Source organism: Pan paniscus, chromosome 11 (assembly GCF_029289425.2).
Source record: "Pan paniscus chromosome 11, NHGRI_mPanPan1-v2.0_pri, whole genome shotgun sequence".
In the NCBI taxonomy this organism is placed as follows: domain Eukaryota; kingdom Metazoa; phylum Chordata; class Mammalia; order Primates; family Hominidae; genus Pan; species Pan paniscus.
This window is the reverse complement of record NC_073260.2, coordinates 121,687,505-121,694,584: the sequence shown is the minus strand read 5'-3', so window position 1 is coordinate 121,694,584 and position 7,080 is coordinate 121,687,505. Positions and strand designations below refer to the sequence as shown.

The window sequence follows — 7,080 nt, the reverse complement described above, 5'->3', positions numbered from 1 at the left end:
CATTTTGTAGGTTGCCTGTTCACTCTGATGGTAGTTTCTTTTGCTGTGCAGAAGCTCTTCAGTGTAATTAGATCCCATTTGTCAATTTTGGCTTTTGTTGCCATTGCTTTTGGTGTTTTAGACATGAAGTCCTTGCCCATGCCTATGTCCTGAATGGTATTGCCTAGGTTTTCTTCTAGGGTTTTTATGGTTTTAGGTCTAACATGTAAGTCTTTAATCCATCTTGAATTAATTTTTGTATAAGGTGTAAGGAAGGGATCCAGTTTCAGCTTTCTACATATGGCCAGCCAGTTTTCCTAGCACCATCTATTAAATAGGGAATCCTTCGCCTATTGCTTGTTTTTGTCAGGTTTGTCAAAGATCAGATAGTTGTAGATATGTGGCATTATTTCTAAGGGCTCTGTTCTGTTCCATTGATCTATATCTCTGTTTTGGTACCAGTACCATGCTGTTTTGATTACTGTAGCCTTGTAGCATAGTTTGAAGTCAGGTAGCGTGATGTCTCCAGCTTTGTTCTTTTGGCTTAGGATTGACTTGGCGATGCGGGCTCTTTTTTGGTTCCATATGAACTTTAAAGTAGTTTTTTCCAATTCTGTGAAGAAAGTCATTGGTAGCTTGATGGGGATGGTGTTGAATCTATAAATTACCTTGGGCAGTATGGCCATTTTCATGATATTGATTCTTCCTACCCATGAGCATGGAATGTTCTTCCATTTGTTTGTATCCTCTTTTATTTCATTGAGCAGTGGTTTGTAGTTCTCCTTGAAGAGGTCTTTCACATCCCTTGTAAGTTGGATTCCTAGGTATTTTATTCTCTTTGAAGCAATTGTGAATGGGAGTTCACTCATGATTTGGCTCTCTGTTTGTCTGTTATTGGTGTATAAGAATGCTTGTGATTTTTGTACACTGATTTTGTATGCTGAGACTTTGCTGAAGTTGCTTATCAGCTTAAGGAGATTTTGGGCTGAGACGATGGGGTTTTCTAGATATACAATCATGCCATCTGCAAACAGGGACAATCTGACTTCCTCTTTTCCTAATTGAATACCCTTTATTTCCTTCTCCTGCCTAATTGCCCTGGCCAGAAATTCCAACACTATGTTGAATAGGAGTGGTGAGAGAGGGCATCCCTGTGCCAGTTTTCAAAAGGAATGTTTCCAGTTTTTGCCCATTCAGCATGATATTGGATGTGGGTTTGTCATACATAGCTCTTATTGTTTTGAGATATGTCCCATCAATACCTAATTTATTGAGAGTTTTTAGCATGAAGTGTTGTTGAATTTTGTCAAAGGCATTTTCTGCATCTATTGAGATAATCATGTGGTTTTTATCTTTGATTCTGTTTATATGCTGGATTACATTTATTGATTTGCATATGTTGAACCAGCCTTTCATCCCAGGCATGAAGCCCACTTGATCATGGTGGATAAGCTTTTTGATGTGCTGCTGGATTCGGTTTGCCAGTATTTTATTGAGGATTTTTGCATCAATGTTCATCAAGGATATTGGTCTAAAATTCTCTTTTTTGGTTGTGTCTCTGCCTGGCTTTGGTATCAGGATGATGCTGGCCTCATCAAATGAATTAGGGAGGATTCCCTCTTTTTCTATTGATTGTAATAGTTTCAGAAGGAATGGTACCAGCTCCTCCTTGTACCTCTGGTAGAATTCGGCTGTGAATCCATCTGGTCCTGGAATTTTTTTGGTTGGTAAGCTATTGATTATTGCCACAATTTCAGAGCCTGTTATTGGTCTATTCAGAGATTCAACTTCTTCCAGGTTTAGTCTTGGGAGGGTGTATGTGTCGAGGAATTTATCCATTTCTTCTAGATTTTCTAGTTTATTTGCGTAGAGGTGTTTGTAGTATTCTCTGATGGTAGTTTGTATTTCTGTGGGATCGGTGGCGATATCCCCTTTATCATTTTTTATTGCATCTATTTGATTCTTCTCTCTTTTCTTCTTTATTAGTCTTGCTAGTGGTCTATCAATTTTGTTGATCTTTTCAAAAAACCAGCTCCTGGATTCATTAATTTTTTGAAGGGTTTTTTGTGTCTCTATTTCCTTCAGTTCTGCTCTGATTTTAGTTATTTCTTGCCTTCTGCTAGCTTTTGAATGTATTTGCTCTTGCTTTTCTAGTTCTTTTAATTGTGAAGTTAGGGTGTCAATTTTGGATCTTTGCTGCTTTCTCTTGTGGGCATTTAGTGCTATAAATTTCCCTCTACACACTGCTTTGAATGTGTCCCAGAGATTCTGGTATGTTGTGTCTTTGTTCTCGCTGGTTTCAAAGAACATCTTTATTTTTGCCTTCATTTCGTTATGTATCCAGTAGTCATTCAGGAGCAGGTTGTTCAGTTTCCGTGTAGTTGAGTGGTTTTGAGTGAGTTTCTTAGTCCTGAGCTCTAGTTGGATTGCACTGTGGTCTGAGAGACAGTTTGTTATAATTTCTGTCCTTTTACATTTGCTGAGGAGTGCTGTACTTCCAACTATGTGGCCAGTTTTGGAATAGGTGTGGTGTGGTGCTGAAAAAAATGTATATTCTGTTGATTTGGGGTGGAGATGTAGATCCTCATCTGTAGATGTCTATTAGGTCTGCTTGCTGCAGAGCTGCGTTCAATTCCTGGGTATCCTTGTTAACTTTTTGTCTTGTTGATCTGTCTAATGTTGACAGTGGGGTGTTAAAGTCTCCCATTATTACTGTGTGGGAGTCTAAGTCTCTTTGTAGGTCACTAAGGACTTGCTTTATGAATCTGGGTGCTCCTGTATTGGGTGCATATATATTTAGGATAGTTAGCTCTTCTTCTTTAATTGATCCCTTTACAATTATGTAATGGCCTTCTTTGTCTCTTTTGATCTTTATTGGTTTAAAGTCTGTTTTATCAGAGACTAGGATTGCAACCCCTGCCTTTTTCTGTTTTCCATTTGCTTGGTAGATCCTCCATCCCTTTATTTTGAGCCTATGTGTGTCTCTGCATGTGAGATGGGTTTCCTGAATACAGCACACTGATGGGTCTTGACTCTTTATCCAATTTGCCAGTCTGTGTCCTTTAATTGGAGCATTTAGCCCATTTACATTTAAAGTTAATATTGTCATGTGTGTATTTGATCCTGTCATTATGATGTTAGCTGGTTATTTTGCTAGTTAGTTGACGCAGTTTTCTTCCTAGCCTTGATGGTCCTTACATTTTGGCATGTTTTTGCAGTGGCTGGTACTGGTTGTTCCTTTCCATGTTTAGTGCTTCCTTCAGGAGCTCTTTTAGGGCAGGCCTGGTGGTGAGAAAATCTCTCAGCATTTGCTTGTCTGTAAAGTATTTTATTTCTCCTTCACTTATGAAGCTTAGTTTGGCTGGATATGAAATTCTGGGTTGACAAATGGGATGTAATTAAACTAAAGCGCTTCTGCACAACAAAGAAACTACCATCAGAGTGAACAGGCAACCTGCAAAATGGGAGAAAATTTTCGCAACCTACTCATCTGACAAAGGACTAATATCCAGAAACTACAATGAACTCAAACAAATTTACAAGAAAAAAACAAACAACCCCATCAAAAAGTGGGCAAAGGACATGAACAGACACTTCTCAAAAGAAGACATTTATGCAGCCAAAAAACACATGAAAAAATGCTCATCATCACTGGCCATCAGAGAAATGCAAATCAAAACCACAATGAGATACCATCTCACACCAGTTAGAATGGCAATCATTAAAAAGTCAGGAAACAACAGGTGCGGGAGAGGATCTGGAGAAATAGGAACACTTTTACACTGTTGGTGGGACTGTAAACTAGTTCAACCATTGTGGAAGTCAGTGTGGCGATTCCTCAGGGATCTAGAACTAGAAATACCATTGACCCAGCCATCCCATTACTGGGTATATACCCAAAGGACTATAAATCATGCTGCTATAAAGACACATTCACACGTATGTTTATTGGGGCACTATTCACAATAGCAAAGACTTGGAACCAACCCAAATGTCCAACAACGATAGACTGGATTAAGAAAATATGGCATATATACACCATGGAATACTATGCAGCCATAAAAAATGATGAGTTCATGTCCTTTGTCGGGACAGGGATGAAATTGGAAATCATCATTCTCAGTAAACTACCACAAGGACAAAAAACCAAACACTGCATGTTCTCACTAATAGGTGGGAATTGAACAATGAGAACACATGGACACAGGAAGGGGAACATCACACTCTGGGGACTGTTGTGGGGTTGGGGGAGGGGGGAGGGATAGCATTAGGAGATATACCTAATGCTAAATGACGAGTTAATGGGTGCAGCACACCAGCATGGCACATGTATACATATGTAACTAACCTGCACATTGTGCACATGAACCCTAAAACTTAAAGTAAAATAATAATAAAATTAAGAAAAAAAGAAATTCTGGGTTGAAAATTCTTTTCTTTAAGAATGTTGAATATTGGCCCCCAGTCTCTTCTGGCTAGTAGAGTTTCTGCCGAGAAATCCGCTGTTAGTCTGATGGGCTTCCCTTTGTGGGTAACCTGACCTTTCTCTCTAGTTGCCCTTAACATTTTTTCCTTCATTTCAACTTTGGTGAATCTGACAATTATGTGTCTTGGAGTTGCTATTCTTGAGGAGTATCTTTGTGGCGTTCTCTGTATTTCCTGAATCTGAACATTGGCGTGCCTTGCTAGATTGGGGAAGTTCTCCTGGATAATATCCTGCAGAGTGTTTTCCAACTTGGTTCCATTCTCCCCGTCACTTTCAGGTACACCAATCAGACGTAGATTTGGTGTTTTCACATAGTCCCATATTTCTTGGAGGCTTTGTTCGTTTCTTTTTATTCTTTTTTCTCTAAACTTCCCTTCTCGCTTCATTTCATTCATTTCATCTTCCATCACTGATACCCTTTTTTCCAGTTGATCGCATCAGCTCCTGAGGCTTCTGCATTCTTCACGTAGTTCTCGAGCCTTGGCTTTCAGTTCCATCAGCTCCTTTCAGGACTTCTCTGCGTTGGTTATTCTAGTTATCCATTCGTCTAATTTTTTTTCAAAGTTTTTATCTTCTTTGCCATTGCTTTGAATTTCCTCCTGTAGCTCGGAGTAGTTTGATCGTCTGAAGCCTTCTTCTCTCAGCTCGTCAAAGTCATTCTCCATCCAGCTTTGTTCTGTTGCTGGTGAGGAACTGCATTCCTTTGGAGGAGGAGAGGTGCTCTGCTTTTTAGAGTTTCCAGTTTTTCTGTTCTGTTTTTTCCCCATCTCTGTGGCTTTATCTACTTTTGGTCTTTGATGATGGTGACGTACAGAAGGGTTTTTGGTGTGGACGTCCTTTCTGTTTGTTAGTTTTCCTTCTAACAGACAGGACCCTCAGCTGCAGGTCTGTTGCAGTTTGCTAGAGGTCCACTCCAGACGCTGTTTGCCTGGTATCAGCAGCGGTGGCTGCAGAACAGCGGTGGCTGTAGAACAGCAGTGGCTGTAGAACAGCGGATCTTGGTGAACTGCAAATGCTGCTGCCTGATTGTTCCTCTGGAAGTTTTGTCTCAGAGGAGTACCCAGCCATGTGAGGTGTCAGTCTGCCCCTACTGTGGGGTGCCTCCCAGTTAGACTGCTCAGGGGTCAAGGACCTGCTAGAGGAGGCAGTCTGCCCGTTCTCAGATCTCCAGCTGTGTGCTGGGAGAACCACTACTCTCTTCAAAGCTGTCAGACAGGGACATTTAAGTCTGCAGAGGTTACTGCTGTCTTTTTGTTTGTCTGTGCCCTGCCCCCAGAGGTGGAGCCTACAGAGGCAGGCAGGCCTCCTTGAGCTGTGGTGGGCTCCACCCAGTTTGAGCTTCCTGGCTGCTTTGTTTGCCTAATCAAGCCTGGGCAAAGGCAGGCGCCCCTCCCTCAGCCTCGCTGCCGCCTTGCAGTTTGATCTCAGACTGCTGTGCTAGCAATCAGCGAGACTCCGTGGGCGTAGGACCCTCCAAGCCAGGTGCGGGACATAATCTCCTGGTGTGCCATTTTTTAAGCCCATTGGAAAAGCACAGTATTAGGGTGGGAGTGACCCGATTTTCCAGGTGCCGTCTGTCACCCCTTTCTTTGACTAGGAAAGGGAACTCCCTGACCCCTTGCGCTTCCCGAGTGAGGCAATGCTTCACCCTGCTTTGGCTTGTGCACGGTGTGCTGCACCCACTGTCCTGCACCCACTGTCTGGCACTCCTTAGTGACATGAACCCGGTACCTCAGATGGAAATGCAGAAATCACCCATCTTCTGCGTCTTTCATGCTGGGAGCTGTAGACGGGAGCTGTTCCTATTCAGCCATCTTGGCTCCACCCAAATTTCTTTTTTTTACCTGTATAATTATTTTATTTTTAATGTCCAGAATGTGTAATATAAGGGCCAGATCTTCCTCCTGGACTCAATTTTATAAATCCTTGATTGGTTGGTGAGGTCATTAGGGATACTTTTTCTTGTCTAATTTGGTTTCTGGGAAAGTTTTTTTCAAGTCCTCAATGGTCATCTGATCAAATGGAATTAAGTTCTTCAGCTTCTCCTTCTGTTTCTCATATTCTACAGTCCCAGCCTTTGAGAGAGACACCCACTTAGCACAAGATTTCACATCTTCTTTTTCTTCAGCATCCAGCTGGGCAGTATATTTATCCTCTGGCACAGAAACTTCAGGGCATTAAACTTCTTCTCAAAGTCATCCACCAAGCCTGCCTTGGCTACATGGGCCTTGTAGTAAGCCTAGTCGATAGCTGGTGGATTCTCAGGTAAAGTAGCCAACCTGGAGGTGAGGGTCTCATTCCAGGATTTCAGGGAATTAGCAATGGCCTTTTAGTTCTGGGGTATGATCTCCGCAAAAGCTACACAGTCAGTGGTTTTTAGAGCAAGTTTTCACCCAACCATCTTGGGATCCTTCACCAATCCTGGCTGCCCACGGTCCACAGCCTAAATTTCTTTAAAAATACTTCTAAAATTAAAGTAATGCTGTTTGTTTTGCTATAATAGTAATAAAGAGAAACCCAAAATTAAAAGAAATTTAATCTTCAGGCCCATGCAGAAAATTATAAAGAGCTAGTCTAAGAATCACCAATAGACTTTTCAATAAAGTTAGTATGCA

At 41.5% G+C, this 7,080-nt stretch overlaps 1 pseudogene; it reads right to left on the bottom strand.

The window, feature by feature from the left end:
• Positions 1–4,224: 4,224 nt before the first annotated feature.
• LOC100973797 (ATP synthase subunit d, mitochondrial-like) lies at positions 4,225–6,866 on the bottom strand (annotated as a pseudogene).
• Positions 6,867–7,080: the final 214 nt, after the last annotated feature.